The following is a 20,095-nucleotide window of genomic DNA, read 5'->3' as shown; positions in this document are numbered from 1 at the left end:
TGTGCAAAGTCCACACAGATAGTGTCTGAGGGTGGACTCGAACCCAAGTCCCATAACCAGGAAATGGAAGAGGATTTGAATGAATTGCATCAGTTTTCATGGTAAACGATATTAATGTCTTTCCAAAACTACTAAATAATCAAGGACCCCAAGCAGGAAGAAAATATGTACAATAACCAGATAATGTAAAGCTACCATAGTCCCACTTTCTCATTGAAGGGAGACGACTGGTTGTAATTTAACTTGAGGGTCACTACAGCTTGGGTGAAGATAAGAAGGCAGAACCTTCATGGTGACATCAAACTGATATAGGAATTGAACCTGCACTGTTGTTGTACCTGTATTATACATCAGCTAATCAACCCTCCTTCGCTTGCAGAAGTATTTGGGAATCTAATGAGGCTAAAGGCCAATATGTCCCCTTGACCTCTTGGGTTGCATCCCTGGATTTTAAAGGAATAGCTACAGAGATAATGGATGCACTTGTAACAATCTCCAAAGCATTTTTAGATTTAGGAAAGGCCCCAGAGGATTGGAAAACTGCTGATATAACACTCTATTCAAAAAGAGAGGGAGACCAAAGCAGACAACTGTAGGCCAGCCAGTTTAACATCTGTGACTGGGAGAATGTTAGGGTCTATTATTAAGAATGTAACAACAGCACATTCAGAAATACATAAATTCAAGTAGAGTCAGTATGGTTTCATAAAGAGGAGATTACGCCTGACAAATTTACTACAGTTCTATGAGGGGTTAAGGAGCAGGATAGATAAGGGAATCTTTTACTTGGATTTCCAAAAGGCATTTCATAAGGTACGACACATAAGGTTGATAAGCAAATTTAAGAACCCATGATGTTGTGCGTAGTATATTAGCATGGATAGAGGATTGGTTCACTAACAGAAGACAGAGAGTTGGGATAAGGGGCATTTTCAGGATAGCTACATATAACTTCTGGAGTGCCACAGGGAGCAGTGCTGCAATAATTTATAATACATATTAATGACTCAGATGAGGAAAGTGAATTTACTGTTACCAAGATTGTGGATGACACAAAAATAGGTTGGAAGGCAAATAATGAGAATGGCTTCAGGAGTCTAGACAGCGATATAGACAGGTTAATGCAATGGGTAAATACTTTACAGATGGAATATAGTATGAGAAAATTTAAGATTATGCACTGCTGCCTCATAGCGCTAGGGACCCAGGTTCAATTCTACCCTTGGGTGAGTGTCCGTGTGGAGTTTGCATGTTATTCCCGTGTCTCTATCGGTTTCTGCCGGGTTCTCCGTTTCTCCCCACAATCCAAAGATGTTCAAGTCAGGTGGATTGGCCATCCAAAAGAACAGTTACTTTAGGTGGCCTATAGATGACTACTACCTGTCTATTCTTCCCCTTATTACTTTTACTTCCATCCAAATGGATTCTACATCATCTGATCAAAGTTAATTTCCTGTTTGTGTACTTGTTCCATTCCACACTAACAAAGCTACCTCACTACCCTTCTCTTTCTGCGTGTCCTCTTGAATAGTCACGTGCATCTGAATATTTAGTTCCCAGCTTTGATCTCCTTGAATCCATGTTCCCATTTATTAAAGTCAGAGTAACAGATGGAGTAGGTGGAGATTTATGCGAACGCATATCAGATACTTCTGTTTAAATTATGATCGTCAATAACCTTGCAATTGAAGCACAATAAGTTTAATAACAAATCTGGGACAATCTGGGTATTCACACACTAAGCAGTTAAGCCATTATTGCTGAGGAGCGTGCTTTGCGAAAGAACAGCATAGGATCAGAGAGCAATACGATCATTCCTTCATGCCACCACCTAGAGTTGCTGTCACCACCTTGATTTTTGAGTCACCTTGGTCCTTTCCTTTTCATGAATGGGAATATTCAACAAATTTGCTGAGTGAAGCACAGACTGAATTTTTTGGAAGCCACAAGTATTTCTTCATGTGGCTGGAATACAGAGGATGAACTTAGTAACTAGGAGCTGTACTTTTTGACTGACAGAAAGGAATAATTCTCCTGGTCTTCTGATCCAGGGGCTCACAAATTTATAGATGTCTCTAAACTAATCACAACTTCATGTTTCTTTCTAAAAAAAAATTAGCCAGAGATTCCTGAAAATGGTAATGGAATGCATTTTTAATTCATCCAGAATTGTATAGATTCAATTTTCATAAATTATATAATTTCGATTTCCAAGAAACGTTTGGAAAATTCAATAAGTCAGTGCTCTCAGTATTCAGTCTTTATTGTGCACGTTGCACAATACATTCATCAGTCTTAGGGTTCAGATCTTTTCAGAAGTCTTTAAAATGTTGGCAGTGATAGGATCTGGTTCAGTTGCTTGTGCAGCTATTAAAGGGAAAGACAAATTCATTCATATTACTGAAAGTTATTATAAAGTCATAGAATCGGAGAATCATACAGCACGGAAACAGACCCTTTGGTCCAACTCAACCAGATATCCCAATCTGACCTAATCCAATTTGTCAACATTTGGCCCATATCCCTCTAAACCCGTCCTATTTATATACCCATCCGAATACCTTTTAAATATCGTAATTGTACCAGCCTCCACCACCTCATCTGGCAGCTCATTCCAGACATGCACCACCCTCTGTGAAAAAGTTACCCCTCAAGTCCTTTTTAAATCTTTGGCCTCTCACTTTAAACTTATGCCCTTTAGTTTTGGACTCCCCACCTGAGGGAAAAGACATTGGTTATTCATCCTATCTATGTCCCTCATGATTTTATAAACCTCTATATGGTCACCTCTCGGCCTCTGATGCCATTTCAGCCTCTCCCTATAACTCAAATCCCCCAGAGTCTGGCATCAACCTTGTAAATCTTTTCTGCACCTTTTCAAGTTTAACAACACCTTTCCTATAGAAGGGTGACAATAATTGTGTGCAATATTTTAAAAGTGGTCTCACCAATGTCCTGTACAGCCGCAACATGATGTCCCAACTCCTATACACAATGTTCTGACTAATGAATGTAAGTGTGCCGAATATCATCTATTCAGTAAAGAGGGAATTGCAGCTCAGGGATCTGATGCAGCAAGGAAAATTTTGATTGGTGCAGACTTGATGGATCAAAGAGCTTTTTTCAGCGCTGTGGATCTGTATGACTCTAAAGTCTATTCATACTGCTGTAAAGTAAGTTAAATGTAGGTGAAGGAGAGATCATTTATGATTTAACTAAACAGTAGTACCAGCTTGACCACCTGAATGACTTACTCTGGTTCCTGTGTTATTTCAAGAATGCTTCAGGTCTTCTCCCATGGATAGTTATGTATTGTTTTGGTTTACTAGCCCAGTCAAAAACACAAGCCTATGGTGATGTACTTGGATGAGGTTTGAATCCATTACCTTCTGACTCAGTCATAAGAGGGCTGCCACAGAGCTCAGAAATGGTCAGTTGGCAGAAGGCCAACAATGGCCCAGATCTTCAAAACTAGGTACACAACCCAAGATGCACTGGGACTCTTTTCAAATCCTATATATGGGAATTGCTTAAGCAGTTCCATCTTCTGCCGAGCAATCTCTCGGCTCCCTAGGGCCTTCCAAAAAAGGTGCTGACTCTCAAACTGGAACTGGAAATTTCTGACTTCCTGACCTGGATAGTTACCCAGGGGAGTTTACACATCCTAAAACGACATTTAACAACTGAACCCCCGACACCAATTCCGAACCCTTACTCCTTGACTTCTCCATGATTGCCGACTCACCTTGAACCCCATCTTGATATCTCTCAACATGACTAGCCACTCCCCAATAACCCCTGATTCTCCCCTGAACGTCTTACGCTACCTAATCCTACACAAGTGCCATACAATCCAATTGGCACAGAACCATCCTAAGCACTAAACAATTGGATAACACACTGAAAAGGTACTCAAGTATCCCAGAGATTTTCATTGCCATAAAATGGAACAGGTCCCTCCATCCTCTGATGATCCTATAGTGAAGGACTCTGATTGAAAAGATGCTTTGCTTTCTGAAGAGGTCCAACTTGAAAGTATTGGCCTGACATGCAGAGCTCTGTCTTTGTGGAAAAAAGTAGGCTGTCTATCTAACACTCATTGCTGCACCTTGGAGGATTTGAGTCAAATAGAATCAAATAGACACAGCTTGACAAAATAATGAACTTTCTGACAGGGATTTCTTAATAACCTTTAGATTGCTATGTGACAATGGGGATGCAAAGAATTTGGAATGGTGGAATTGGCGTAGCAAGAAGAAAGGGGTTCTTAAGTCGGGATCACCCTGTCAGTGGGCACTATTGGGCGCAAGTTGCCAGTATAGGTGGGCTCTCCACTCCCAGCCTGCGGCTTTGCACTTCCTAAGGTATACCAGTTACACCCAACGTATGGGTCATTCACCCCTGCCCTTCCCTGCCAAGCAGCAGTTAATGTGATTAATGTCCCTTAATTGGTTATTTAATTGATTAATAACCTCTTTTGGCCAAGAGGAGGGATAGGCTGCCCTCCACCATCCTTATCCAAATCTTAACTGAGGACATTTAAGAAGGCAATAGATCTCCATCAGACACCTTCTTTACTGACTAAATTCCTTCCCCACCCAAACCTCACCTCGCTTCCCAGGCCACTCATGGGTGGAGTCTTAAGTGAAGCTTATCTGGTCAAATTGCATCACAGTGCACCTTCATTCTGATTCAACCAGTAAACTGTTGACAACAAAAACAGAAATTGCTGGAAAAGCTCAGCAGGTCTGGTAGTGTCTGTGGAGAGAAATCAGAGTTAATGTTTCAGGTTGACCTAAAACGTTAACTGTGATTTCTCTCCACAGATGCGGCCTGACCTGCTGAGCTTTTCCAGCAATTTCTTTTTTTTTTCGCTGATTAACAGCATCCGCAGTTCTTTCGGTTTTCATTTAATAAACTGTTGACATTTGCTTGTAACATAAATTAAATGCACTGCGTGTTTTGAACTGAGATTTAGTTACATCCCAATGGTTTGATTGATTTGGATCATCAAAATTTTGAGCGCTGGATTTGTTCACCTGAATCTGAAGAGATAGACATGAGCCATAGCTCATTCCCATAATGAAGCAAATTCTCAAGACATTTTTAATCAACCTGTTGGAGATATTATGACATAGTTTTGAAGCAGGTGGAATTTGAACCCAAACCTCTAGATTCAGAGGTAGAGACACTACCACTGCATCATAAGAGCCTTAAACAATTCTCTGAGACCTAGAAAATACCTTTAATTACCCCATTGACAAACAGCCCAACTATTAATAATTTGATTGAAAATAATTAGCAATGAGTTAATTTATAAATCCTCTGTTCTATTTTGATATAGATAAAGCTGTGATTGTCTTTATGCTCCCTATCATTATGAATACATTTTAAACTACAGTACACAATTGTTGATAGACTAGGAGAAATCATCCCATGAGGAAAGCCACAAGCTTTCAAAGAGGAAGAGACAGAGACACTTTTGACTCTCTGGTTATAACAGTTTGATTTTATCATTGATAAATTGTTTAAAGTTCTGCTTGATCAAGATTTGGAATCCTCTTCAAAATGGATGGCACTTTTGAAAACAAATAATTCTGACTAAAGTTTGCTGCAGTACATTTAAATCCCAGTTGCTAGCTTTAGAGAAGAATAAATGTTGGATATTGTGCTTTAGTGTTTCAGAGTCCTTGAAATGCCATCTGAAATATGTTGTCAATCCAAAGACACATTCTTCTGTAAAATAAAAATCATCTTGCGGCGAGGAATTTTTAAAAATTCTCGTAGAGTGTACTTTATTTCGCTATTAAAGATCGACAATTTCTCTAAGCATAATTCCTAAAGGGTACACATTATTAAATTTGCTGACATGCACCATTGGCATTTAGGCTTCTAGTTAAAAACAAATGATCTCATGCTAGGATTGAGAGCAATATAAAGTGCATTTCAATTTACCATTTTTAAGACAAAGTTGACTTTTATTTTTAGAAAGAGCAGAAGAGATCCTGACCAGGTAAGAAAACTGAGAAATGCAGTGAACCATGGAAGGTTACTGTAGAGAAGGAGCTTGCTAAACCCATCTAATCTGGTATTGTAATAAAGGCAAATCACTACAGGTGCTAAAAACTGAAACAAAAACTGAAAGAGCTGAACATGCTCAATGGATCTGCCAGAATCTGGGGACAGGAAAGCAAAGGTAGAGCTTCTTGTCAAATATGACTATTTTGAGCAGTTCTGAAGATAAGTTGTAGCCAAGTTGAAATGTTAACTCTGGGCAGAATTTTCCCAGCTTCTGAATGACATGGACAATGGCAAGAAAGTTGGTAAAGTATGAAATAATGAGATTCTCGATACCAAAGCTAAAGGTCTGATTATTAACTTAAGGTTTATAATGACTAAATGAAAATCTTGCTAGTAAGTGTTGAGAGTCCTATTTGCATGTGTTAACATCTCATCATCCAGCTAGTCTTGCCTCATTTTTTTTGCAGATTGCTATTCTCCCAGCTATTGGTGAGAAACCAGACAGCACCAAATCCCAATTTGAAAGTCAGAGCAGATATTTGATGGCAGCAGCTCATCACCTCCATGTCGATGTCATTCAGCAACATCACAGGGTATCTTTCATGGGCAAAGACTGAATGCGCCCTCCATTACAGAAGCTGGCAAGATACCAGCTTCACCCGTCTCATCATGGCACATCTCAGACTAACCTACAATGCCGTTTGGCACTTTAATACTGAACTTTGAACTCACTGACACCTTACATTGGAACATACTGCCAGATCACTTGGCACACAGCGACTGGAGCCTGTCGAATAATATGTATTGAATTTTAAATTGAGCCTAAAATCTCAAAACAGACCATCGTGTATCTTAAATGTGGTGGAATGGGATAATACATACTATGTAATAACCTGAAGTCAAGATTGAGCTACCTTCTGCCAAAGTCTTTGGGCTAAATCTTATAACTTTTTTGGCTAAGTCCAATTTTTTTTGGAGGGGGAGGGGTTTCCACCATATCATACAAAACTGGTTTCATTAAGGACCCATTGTATCCCTCACATTTGATTCTGGTCCCATCTTATCTCATGCTATTCCCAGAACAACTTGCCACTCAACAGGTATCCCACCAAAGACTGGCATCCCTTTAGCACACACCAACTTTAAGAATCTGTTGTGCACCACCTTGTTGACCAAGATGCAACCGTGCACTATTCCATTCAGCAAACCTCCCAGGTTCCTGTCTGCAAAGAAGGATATTGACTTCCCCTTGTCAGCCATGCCTGGATAAGTGTTAGAAACTGTGCAGGGCCAGCTCCAGGCTGGAAGTGCTTGTCTAGGCGCATGACAGCTTCTTAAACATGATGCGAGACCTAGTGGTGCTGCTCAATTCTGGGATATCTGGGGAGTGGTCATTTTTTCTGGGAACAACATGTGGTAAGGTTGGGTCAAATCCTGCCAAGTAGAATGTTGTGGGAGCACAGTACATAATTGATAGGTGAGGTTGGTAAGATATGGTAAGAAAGTTCACTGGATCTCACGGCAAGAAAAAAACCCTCCAAAAATCTTAGGGTACTTAGCCCAAAAAGAGTAAGATTCAGTCCATTGCTCCCATGATAGTTCCCAATTCCTATCCTGTGATATATGCTGAGAAGAGCTTGGGTACACATGTATAAAGAGGAAATGGTCAAATTCAATTCTGATGTTCATCAAAAGTGTATTTCACACAGATAATGAAAATATAGTCTCAAATGTAAAGATTGGCCATGCCGATGAGTAAATAAAGGATTGCCAATGTTATGCAGTCGGATCTCATTGACAATCAGTACCACATGACAAATGTTGGCAAAATCAATCTGCAAATTGAACAGTTATTCTTGTTAGAAGTTTCCTGTAAGACTGGAGATACAAACTGTAGAATATGAACATGACTGATATATGAATGGAGGAATGTTCACCATGTTAAACTATACCACTGCCTTTATCAGTGTGCTAATCAGAGAATAGTTGAACTTTGCTTTTAGCAAGCACATCTCCAATGACTTTTGTGAAGATCAAGGTGAATTTAAATTGAACTGAGTTCTCTATCTCCCAGCAACTGAGCTGACTGATCTTTCATCTTAGTGATCAATGTATATTACCTGAGATTCAGACATCTGTTTACAAGAAGCTGGAACATGCAGCGTGAACTGTAAGATGTAAACATTACAATGAAAAACATCAGGACTGGCAAAACTTAGCTCATAAGATGCTAGGTGACTTGGAGCTATTGTGTATTGAGCAGGTTTGGTTCAACTCCCATAATGTGTATTTTTTTGGCAAAATAATATTGACTAAAGACATGCTCTGTCCAAAGGGACCTTGTCTTGATAGGGGCAAACAGTATCAAACTACCTGCAACTGCATCTCTCTATACCCCTCAGTTTGGGTACCACTAGGCCACTAACCCAACTCTGCTGGTTGGAGTCATACCTGAAACAAAAAAAATGGTTCTTGTTGTTGTTGGAGTTTAACCATTTCAGGTCTAGGACACCAGTGTAGGATTTCCTCAGGGTGTTGTCATAGTTGCAAACATCTTCAGCTGCTTCATCAATGACCTTCACTCAGTCATAAGGTCAGAAGTGGGGATATTCACTGATTGCACAATGTTCAATACCATTCATGATCCCTCAGATACTGAAGCAGTCCCTGTCAAAATGCAGCAAGACATGAGTAATATCCTGGCTTGCACAGGTAAGTGGCAAACAACATTTGTGTCACACAAGTGCCAAGCAATGATCATCTCCAACAAAAGAATATCTAAACAGCGTTCTTTGACATTCACTGGCATTGCCATCATTGAATTCTGTCACTATCAACACCCTATTGACCAGAAACATTGAACACAGGAGAGAGAGAAGGTCATTCAGTTCATTGAGCTTGCTCTGCTTTTCAACATAATCATGGTTGATGCTCTACTTTAACACCATGCTTCTACTCTCTCCCCCTACCCCTTGACACCTCTAGCCTCCAGAAATCTTTCTGGTTCCTTCTTAAATATATTCAATTACTTCACCTCCACAGCCTCCTGTAGCTAGAGAATTGCACAGGTTCACCACCCTCTGAATGAAGAAATTTCTCCTCATCTCCATCCTGTTGGCCTACCACAGATCCTGAGACCATCACTCCTTGTTCTAGATGAAGAACTTATTTGGAAGATTATGATAAGGTCTTATCATGAGAGTTTTTTCATGGGGATCCTATGTGATATAATTTCTTCAACATGGCTTTAGAGATGAAAACAGTGATATCCACAACTCTTAGAATCTGCATTTGCAAGAGAAATTCTCAAGAGAAATGCAACAGGTGTAATTGAGATCTTAACTCCAGTTCCACAATATAGAACTTTGCTGCGAGCTGCTTTCTACAATGTGTGATTTATGAATAAAAATAAATTCACTCTTGTTGAGAAAATACAGGTTCAAAAATGATGTTTCAGTGAAAGTTGAGACCACCCGTGTCTGTCTTAGCACATACAAAATAAATCGTTGACTTTGCAAAAGGAGCTAAAACTCAGAAAGAAGAACTGAAAGACAACCCTATCATGGTCTATGCTGTATGTGATCTGAATACCTGTATATTGTAATGGATATTATACATTGGACCTCCTCAAAGATAGGGTATTCGGAAACTATTCTGTAAGGATACCATATGCGTACCTGTTGTGTTTTTAAAGTCTGTCTTTCAGTTTGGAAAAAAAACACTTAAGGACAACAAAGGAGGCACCCGGCCAAATGTAATTAATTTTAAATCAACTCTTGTCAGTACTGAATGCAGCCAAGCACTCATTGTGAGGTAAGATTTGTACGGGAAGTCATCAATCAGTCAGTATCCCATAATGAATATCTGTCGATTGAAGGACATTTTCAGAAATCCACGATAAGCATGCTACAAGTCACAATGATACAGGACGTGGCTAGGAACCTAGGGAAGGTGATTGGTCCCTGAGTGCCTTTTCCAGGAGAATTCGGTAAGTAACATATTGACCCAAATTTGGGAGAGTGAGCCACTGACACAATTTGGGGTAGAAGATGCATTTTCAACTTGACGTCAAAAAGACCATTAAAAATATTCAGAGAACTTGCCGAATGAGGACTCAGTGCAATCCATCTTTGCTTCACTTTCCCCTGCATTCTCATGAATTTAAAATCTGTGTTTGAGCACCTTAAGCTTTTGTCAATGGGACCTCACCCACCAGGAGAGATTAGATAAATTCAACCTTTATTGTCCTGAATTTAGAAAATTAAGGGGTGATCAAATTCTGGTTTTCAGGATATTAACAGGGAAAGACAGAGTAGATGAAGATAGACTATTTTTACTGTGAGAGCGGGCCTGTAAGGCAGTGGTGGTGAGAGCGGGCCTGTGAGGCAGTGATGGTGAGAGCAGGCCTTTTGCATGGCGGCGGTGGCCTGCTGGGTGTCCTAGCGATTGGAGCAACACCCGCATCATTGTGGAGATGGACTTGGGATTCTGAGATGTGGACTTTTCTTTTTTTCTTGCTTACCTTTTGGCTCTTTTAAAATCTTTTGATTCTGGTTTTTGTAACCAATTGGGCGTCAGTGAATGGCGACTTTGTGCAATTTTCACTGTACTTATGTATTCCTATACTTAGAACATGTGGCAAATAAATAAATAAATCTAAAGAGTGACTCAATGATGGAATACCAGCCTCTGTGGTGTTATTTCACACTGGCTGAAGATTCTAGAACCAGGAGCTATAGTCTAAGCGTTAGGGCCAGGCCATTTGGGAGAGGTGTTAGAAAACACTTCTACATGCAAAGAGCAGTGGAGGTTTGGAAATCTCTTCCTCAAATGGCGGTCAATATTAATTTAAATCTGAGATAGGCAATATTTATGAAGCAAGCGTACCAAGGGATATGGACCCAAAGCAGGCATATGGAGTTAGGCCACAGATCAGCCATGATATTATTGAATGGCAGAGCAGGCTCAAGGTGCTGAATGGCCTACTCATGTTCTTGGGTTTCTATGTTCTGAACCTCCACTCTCTAGAAGGATGAGAGTGATGAATGAATGGAATATCAGCATCTGCAAGTTCCCCTCCAAGCCACATGCTATCCTGTCTTTGAAATTAACATTGTTCCTTCAACGTCATTGGACCAAAATCCCAGAACGCCCTCTCTAATAGCATTGAAGGAACACTGTCACCTCAAAGTGGTTCAATAAGTCACCTTACCACCAATGTGTCAAGGGTAATTGAGAATGGGTAACAAATAATAACCATGATGGTGATGCTCATATTGTTTGTATGAATAAAAAAAACGAAGAAAAATTGATTTATTAACCGGTCTTCTCTGTTATTTGTTGCTTCCTTTCATCTGATGAAGGAGCAACACTTCAAAAGCTTGTGATTTCAAATAAATCTGTTGGACTATAACCTGGTGTCCTGTGACTTCTGACTTTGTCCGATCACAGTTAACTTTTGCCACTCTCCTACTGTGTCTATTTAAACATAGTGTTAGGTGGAGTCTACACAGGTATATCAAATCAAAACTAACATCAGTATTAAAGATAGTATTCTAAAGAACTTTTGTCCTTTGCTGTGAAGTTGAAGTTTTTGAGTTGGCAGAGGCAACACAAGAGGACAAAGAGCATTTGGAACAATAAAATACACGAGATGAGTCCACCTTCATTGAGCAGCATTGGCATTTGCTACCTTCGTGCTGTTGGATGACAGTCTCGGGTTAATTTGGAGTTGGATTCCTCCTTCAGTAGGATTTCTGTTTCTGCTGAGCTTGACCTTAGTGCGTGAAACCTATTCAGTGATTACAGAAACATCATAGTCAGCAAAATTGCAGAGATATAGGGAAAAATTAGGGAAGTAGGACTAACTGGACTTTTGCATAAAACAGCCACTGTATAGTTGATGGATGAATGACTACTTTCTGTGCTATACTGTTCCATGACACTATGAAAACCATTGCAAGTTATTGCTCTGTGCTAAGAGAAAGTAATGACATTCAAGCTCATATTATTTATAACATTCATTAGACACATTCAAAGTACCCATATATTATACTTTGAAATTTTACGCCCACCTAGGTGAGAGATATTAGAAGTAGGGGATTGAATTTTTTTTTCATTTCAGGCTCACAGTGTGAGCTTCAAGCACTCCTGAATTAGAATAAACGGCATTAAATCCATTTACTTTACCCCAATAATTTTTTATTATCCTTAATGTCCTCTAACACACCATTGAGATATTTTCCTAATTCCCAAGTTGGTCATCCTAAGACCTTTTTGACTAGGATTCTCTATCTAGCAGAAATTGTTGCCAATCAACAGCACAGACCCACAGACTGCAAACATTAAGGATAGGCAACAACACTTCCTTTACAATAATCCTTAATATCGGTGCCCTGCAAGACTGCACACTCAGCCCCTTACTATACTCCATTTACACTCATCACTCTGTGACCAAATTCAACTCCAACTCCATTTACAAATTTGCTGATGATACCACAGTGGTGGGTCGGACCTCAAATGATGACGAGACAGAGTACAGGAAGGAGATAGACAGCTCACTAACATGGTGCGAAGACAAAAATCTCTCCGTCAATGTCAGCAAAATGAAGGAGCTGGCCATGGACTTCAGGGAGTGGAATGGAAGACACGCCCCTGTCTGCATCAATGGTGCTGAGGTGGAAATGGTTGAGAGCTTCAGGTTTCTAGGAGTAAATATCACTAATGATCTATCCTGGCTCATCTACATTGATGCTACAGTCAAGAAAGCACACTAATATCTCTACTTCCTCAGAAGACTAAAGAAATATGGCATGTCCCCACAATGACTCTGGCCAATTTTTATAAATGCACCACAGAAAGCATCCTATCCAGATGTATTACAGTTTGGTATGGCAACTGCTCTGCCCAAGACTGCAAGAAATTACAGAGAGTTGTGAACACAGCCCGGCCTGTTACGAAAACCAGCCTTCCTTCCATAGATTCCATCTACACTTCCCACTGCCCTGGGAAAGCAGCCAAAATAATCAAAGACCTCTACCACCGCAGTTATACTGACTTCCACCCTCTTCCATCAGGCAGAAGATACAAAAGTTTGAAAACACATGCCAACAGATTTAAGAACAGCAGCTTCACCGTTATTATCAGATATATGGACGGATCTCTCATATATTAGAGGTGATCATTTTCTCTGCACCTTCTCTGTAGCTGTTGCATTATATTCTGGACTCTCTTCTACTGCCCTGGCATACTTACGTAAGGTATGATTTGTCTGGATAGCATGCAATACAATACTTTTCACCGTATCTCCATACATGTGACAATAATAATCAATCAAATCAAATTAACTTCATTTCCAACAGGGCTCTTATTTTTATTAATTCATGATCTGTGATGTTGCTGGGTAAGGCTGCATTTATTACCTATCCATAGTTGCCCTCAACAAGGCAATCGTGAACTGCCTTCCTGAACCGCTGAAGTCTTGGGGTGTAGTGACTCCCACAGTGCTATTTGGAAGAGAAAGCTCCAGGATTTTGACCCAGTGACACCGAAGGAATGATGATTTTGTTCCAGTTCAGGATGGTGTGTGGCTTAGAGGGCAAAGTGAAGGGGGTGGTGTTCTCATGCATCTGCTGCCCTTGTCCTTCTAAATGGTAGAGCTCATGGGTTTTGTAGGTGTTGTCAATAGAGACTAGATATATTGTTGCATCATGTCTTGTAGATGGTACATGTTGCTGGCATTGTGCTTCGGTAGTGGATGGGATGAATATTGAAAATGGTGGTTGTGGTGCAAATTAAGTAGAATGCTTTGTCCTGGATGGTGTTGAACCTTTTGAGTGTTGTTGGAGATGCACCCATCCAGGCAAGTGCAGAGGATTCCATCACAGTCTAAACTTGTGCCTTGTAGACAGGCTTTAGGGAGTCAAGAGCTAAGTTTCTCGCTTCAGGATTCTTAGCTTCTGACTTGTTCTTGTTGCCATTGTATTTATATGGCTAATGCTGTTCTGTTGCTGGTCAATAGTAATTCCCAGGAAGTTGATAGTGGGGGATTCAGCAAGGGAAATGCTATTGAATGTCAAGTTGAGATGGTGAGATTCTCTCTTTTTGAAGATGATCATTGAATAACACCTATGTAGCATGAATGTCATTTTTTACATATTGGCCAAATGTAAAGATTATTTTAGAAATAAAAAGAGGAAGGCTTTCATCCCATCAGTATAGGATTCAAATCCAGAGACCAGTGTTTACTCCCTAACCTTCATTATATACCTAAAAAAAAACAAATTTTCATCAGTGTGCTGTGAAATACATTCTTGCTTAGTTATATCATGTGTTTTATTGATGACATGCCGGCGACTGAGATGATTACCGTATGGGGATAACATTGTTACAGGCCAGGAAAGGTCTGAACAATCTCGCTCACATAGTGGCAATCACTCACAGGAAGCACAGTTATAGAGTCATAGAATCATACAGCATGAAAACAGACCCTTTGGTCCAACTTGTCAATGCCAACCAGATATCCTAATCTGGACTCGTGGCATTTGCCAGATTTGGCCTGTATCCCTCTAAACCCTAAACAAAAACAGAGTTATTTGAATTTTAATGCGCCTACACATCAAATGGAAAATTAGGAGCTGGTGGAACATGTGTGTCAGTAAGTTGACCTAGACTTTGCAGTCAGTCTCAAGGCAAAGTTTAATGGCATTCAATACAGGCAGTCCCTGGGTCATGAATGGGTTCCATACCTGAGTGGATTTATAAGTTGATTTTTGTAAACAAGTCTGAGCACAATGCAGGACAGTATAAATAGCTGTTTGTAAGTCAAGGCAAGATTCATGTGTTGGATCTTTAAAATTAATATTAATGAGGGATCTCATGCAAATATAAACATTTATAAGTTGGCTGTTCATAAATCAGGAACCGCCTGCACAAATTGACCAGCAACTATACCGAGGAAGAACTCTCTGATAAATTTACCAACCTCCACAAGTTGCAAGGCAATTTGTACCCATCTTTCACTTGCCTCACAACATGCCCTTGAATATTATGAAATTGTTATATTTTCAGATTAATTGCCCATTAAACTCAGAGAGTTAGGCCTAAAACTTAAAATGTAACCATCCTTTTTACTGCCAAGAATGATACCACTCAAACTTGTTACCTGAGTGGGACAATTTAAACTGTACAGTTACAAAAACAGAAATTGCCGGAAAAGTTCAGCAGGTCCGGCAAAATCTGTGAAGAGAAATCAGGGTTAACATTTCGGCTCGAATGACCCTTCCTCAGAACTGATGGTAGCTGGGAAAATGTTGGTTTATGTGCAGATGATAGGGTGGTGCGAGGGGGTAAGGAGTAAAAGATAGGTGGGGATAGAGCCCAAAGAAAGAGAAGAACAGTTGGACAGACAAAGGAATGGATAACGATCTGGCTAGGAGGGTGAATAGCTGTTAATGGGGACTGTTAATGGCTAACAATGGGGGACTGTAAACTGCACAGTCTGAAGCTTACAGATTGTAATATCTTGACGGGACATAATTATAATCTAATTTTTTTTAACATTTTTACTTTGCTTCCTTACATTCCCTTTAGGTCTCTTTACTCTGTCTTTTAATCCAATCTTTCTGTAGCTGGCTTGACACTAACTGACCCTTTTCACTTATCCTTTATTCCTCTGTTTCTCTCTGAATTGTTAAATCTCATCGCTTACAGAGATACACTGTTGGTCATGTCATTCACTAAGATGTCCCATTGTCTTTACTGCACTGTTATCATCTCACATTTGTAGTATCTTGCAAGGGAATATCTTTTTCCCAGCTGAAAATTGCAGAGAAATATCCAAATAACGGGGTACACGGTAAGATGTTCCATCCCATCAAATTCTAGATCAGCATCTTGCTTCAATCACTCAATGTTGATTTATGTGTACTGAAGCGTTTTACATCTGTTCCTTGAGATACTGGGCAAAAATATTTATTATTCATGATATAATGACCAGTGTGGAGAATTTAAAGATAATCAAAATATTTTTAGAAAACAAATTCAATAACCAGAGGGAATTAAGAGGGATAATTAATTTCAATGTCCAATTTATCTACTTATATCAGTGCATGTAATCTTATTGAACAGGGCAAGGCAAAATTGAATTCAAGTTTTAAGCTGATTTTCTTTTTCAAAAGTCAACAACGTGTTTCTCAAACAGTTCTCTCATTATTTCCCTATGTATTATGAATTGGCCTTTAATGAGAACAATGTAACACATTGCACGACTTATAATATGGGAGACATGGTACTAATTGGAGGTTGTGGGTATTCAACAACCTAATGTCTAGCAGCACTTACTACATTGAAACTGTGGCTTACACTTGAACTGCATAGATACAATTAAGTTTTGTCCCAAGTCTGTGTCTGTGTCATTTCATGCTTCTATATTTTGAATTCTGTAAGAGTGCCACTGAAGGTTTTCCTCTAACTGAAGTTAAATTGATTCAATTCAGTTTCAGTTCAACATGAAGATATGGAGAAAGTTGAATCAAGATGAATAAAGACTTGAAGGGAAGAAAGCATTATGAGGGCTTTAGGGAATGAACAGGACAATGGGACTAATTAGAAAGCTCTTTCAACAAGTCAGCCCCATATCTTTTTTGATCCTAAAATATTTTCATTCTAAAGAAAATGATATGGCTATAAGTGTGATAGCCAGTAGAAAATACACTAGGTATTTGTGGAAAATCAACCATGGAAGCACATTTTGGCAGGAATTTTATTTTAACGTCATTAACATTGCAGATCTGTAACTGATTTCCACTCATACAGCTCAATATTATTTTATTCTGCATGCAATCGTGAGACTTGTTGCCAACAAGTTCTACTGAATTGCTGTTTCACCAGGCCAATTTAATAATTGGGGAGCAACACAGGATTTGGAAAAAAACTGTTACACACAAGGTGGAGGACAGCTACTGAATCTGGGACAGCCAGGATATTTCAACCTCCTTTAAACCTTGCCCAACAATGTCCACGAGAGGAAGGATAAATTTAGAGAATGGGAATTCTCAGCCAAAATTCTGACTCTCCTCAACACGTCTCCCCTTCCCCCTTCCAGAACCTCTGCCAAGCATTTCAGGAATTATTCCTTTCCTACTAAATGGAGAAGGAAAGAGAAAATAGCATACAAAAATGGAACAAGATGGGAAGGATGATTGGTGTCATGATCAGTGTTCCCTCCAGTTCTCTTTCTAGGCCTTTTAGGGTCCATGCACATTAGTGATTTCTGGAACCGGAAGTCAATGCTGCGATTCGTGGGAGGAAAGGCATTAGTTAACATTTCTTTGGAGCCAGTCTAGTCAGGAGTGCTTGATGTGGGTTCCTGATGCAATCAGCAATGTCACATAGGCCTGTCAACCTCACCATGACATGTATAATGTACACTGAAGGGCTATGCTACCAATGTTCTCACACTTCCCAGGCACTCTGCTTCCAACTCACTCACTGCAGAGGACTCGTCACCTGGCAAAATTCTGACTCTCCCCAGCACGTCTCCCCTTCCCCCTTCCAGAACCTCTGCCAAGCATTTCAGGAATTATTCCTTTCTTACTAAATGGAGAAGGAAATAGAAAATAGCATAACAAAAATGGAACAAGATGGGAAGGGTGATTGGTGTCATGATCAGTGTTCCCTCCAGTTCCCTTTCTCAGCCTTTTAGACAAGCTTACCAAGTGCTCAATTATTCAATCCAATCACATTTGATCCTTCTATGTCTTTCACTGCAGTACAAACTCACCCACAACAAGCAGCTCATGGTTACTGCCCTCCACATTCTCTGCACTTACAAAATGAAGGCATTCCTGTTGACACATGACAAAGAATAGTCTGGTCCTGCACCAGGGAGACTAAAGTGGCAGGAGAAGCCAATGTGGAACATTGTAGACATGCAGTTAGTATCATACTTTCCTCGACATAAAGATGATAGCATCTTCACCAATTTATTCTTTCTCCGTTCCCTTCCATAGTTACAAGCAGTCAACGACAGGCCAGCCAAATGAAAGTGGGCACAGCAGCACTGTCACCTCCTCTGATGATGATTCTTGTGAACTCTCAGAGGATGCTCTGGCACAGGTTCACCTACGCTCTTCATGGGCAGAGATACTGTTAGCTCAATGAATATTCTGTCTGGATTAGACTCAGGGACAAAACTAGTGAGCCTATCACTGACACAGGTGCACAGCCAATGGAGGAAGGGGAATACGTGTGGCCTTGGTTGCTTGTATTGAAAGGATTGCAGCCACTTTGGAGATCCAGGGCAAGCACAATGCTCAGTGGCTACTGCATACGTGCTCTAACTTGCACTCCATCACTCTAAACATGGGTGCTCAGTGGCAAGGCAAAGCAAGAAAGGGATGAGGCACTTCGACCTAATTCAACGTGCCCTTGACTCTCAAGGAGATAGGGAGCTGCCAACAGGTAGGCTTCACAGGCAGCAGGAGTTACAGACAAGCTCCATAAGATCTTCCTTTCAGTCCTCTCCACCTCCCTTTATCCAGTAATCCTACTGCCTGTGGGATCTCAGGCTAAGCAAGGGGCACATATGCAGGAGACTCTCACCAGCCCAGCTCTCTCTAAGCCCTGAGGCCCCCAGAGGATGCCTACCAAAGTCCCCATGGCATACCAGTCAGCAGGCTCACTCTGTATATGTGTTGAGGGCAGAGGAAGAAGAAATCCTTAAAAGGGTAGCTCAGTAGAAAGTTTATGCAATGTATAAACTGTGCTTTAATGTCAATATATCATCACTGTTAATGTTCTAATATTTGTTGTAGTCTAATTTGCTTACTTGAAACCAACATGGTTTCTGATTTGAAACCAAAGAAGTGCAGCTGTCCATCAGGAGACTTTGACTGTCTCACTACATCAATAATGTGTGTATCTGCATCCCCTCTGGTGGGACCATAGACCTGGTTTTGGATGGTGCAATCAAAGACAGCTTTTAGGTACATTGTCCCCTGTCAGTTTTACAACAGAGTATTGGGCTTGAGCAGCCACATTGTGGGGCAGCACTGACAATGAATGGAAGCCATGCAGAAAAGACTGGCACTTGTAAGGTGCAGGAGCTATGGGTCTTTTACCTGGTTGCAGTTTCCATTGTCAGGCTGGCTTGCCCAGGATATGACCATAAACATCTGAGAGCGGACTCTCATCATTCCTCAGCTTGGCTAGTGGAGAAGTGGTAGCTTTATTTGTTTTGCTTTATACCAGGAGATCACTCACTGAGAGTGAACAATCATTGCAACAGTACAATGTAGGATCCTAACATTATACAGGACTGTAGTGGGAAAGAAGGCAGAATATGACAAATGACATAGGTAGGATGTCACAGACCTGAGGAGCTTTCTAATCGGTAAGTGCTCTGTGATCAGTCTTCTCTTTCACGCAGGGATAGCCCAGAATATTATAAGCCTCTGTAAGCCCCTGTTCATAGGAATACTCACTGTGTTACAGCAACAAGGGTGCAGTTACCACAGAGCCTAGTTATCGCTTCACAAACAGTTTTAAAAAATGGTATTTATTATAAACAGTAGTGCAAAGTGAATTGCTCCTCCTGATTCGTGTTGAATAAAGGACAAAGTGGACTCCCAGCCAGCTGCTCTATAACAAACAGAACAGTAAATGAAACACACACAGAGAACGCTGAAGACACGCAGCAGGTCTGGCAGCATCGCTGGAGGGAGAAAAAGGGTTAGCATTTGAAGTCTGATATGATTCCTCTTCAGAATGCTATTGAGCCCCACTCATCCCCAGAAGAAGCAATACTGTACCCTAACGTTCTAAGCCCTTAATCACACGTTGAGACCATTGGCACAGACAGATGACCATTCTCTTCATTTCAACAGTGACCCAGACCAGCTCAGACACAGGCAGGGCAATGCTATGGACGTTGGCATTATTGCCAAACTGCATTGATTGCAAGCCAAGCCCCAAGACTGACCGTGGCACAGCCCCCAGACTGACCGGAGCACAGCCCCCAGACTGACCATGGCACAGCTCCCAGACTGACCACAGCACAGCCCCCAGACTGACC

Source organism: Rhincodon typus, chromosome 23, assembly GCF_021869965.1.
Source record: "Rhincodon typus isolate 14 chromosome 23, sRhiTyp1.1, whole genome shotgun sequence".
Lineage (NCBI taxonomy): Eukaryota > Metazoa > Chordata > Chondrichthyes > Orectolobiformes > Rhincodontidae > Rhincodon > Rhincodon typus.
This window is presented reverse-complemented; position numbering follows the sequence as displayed.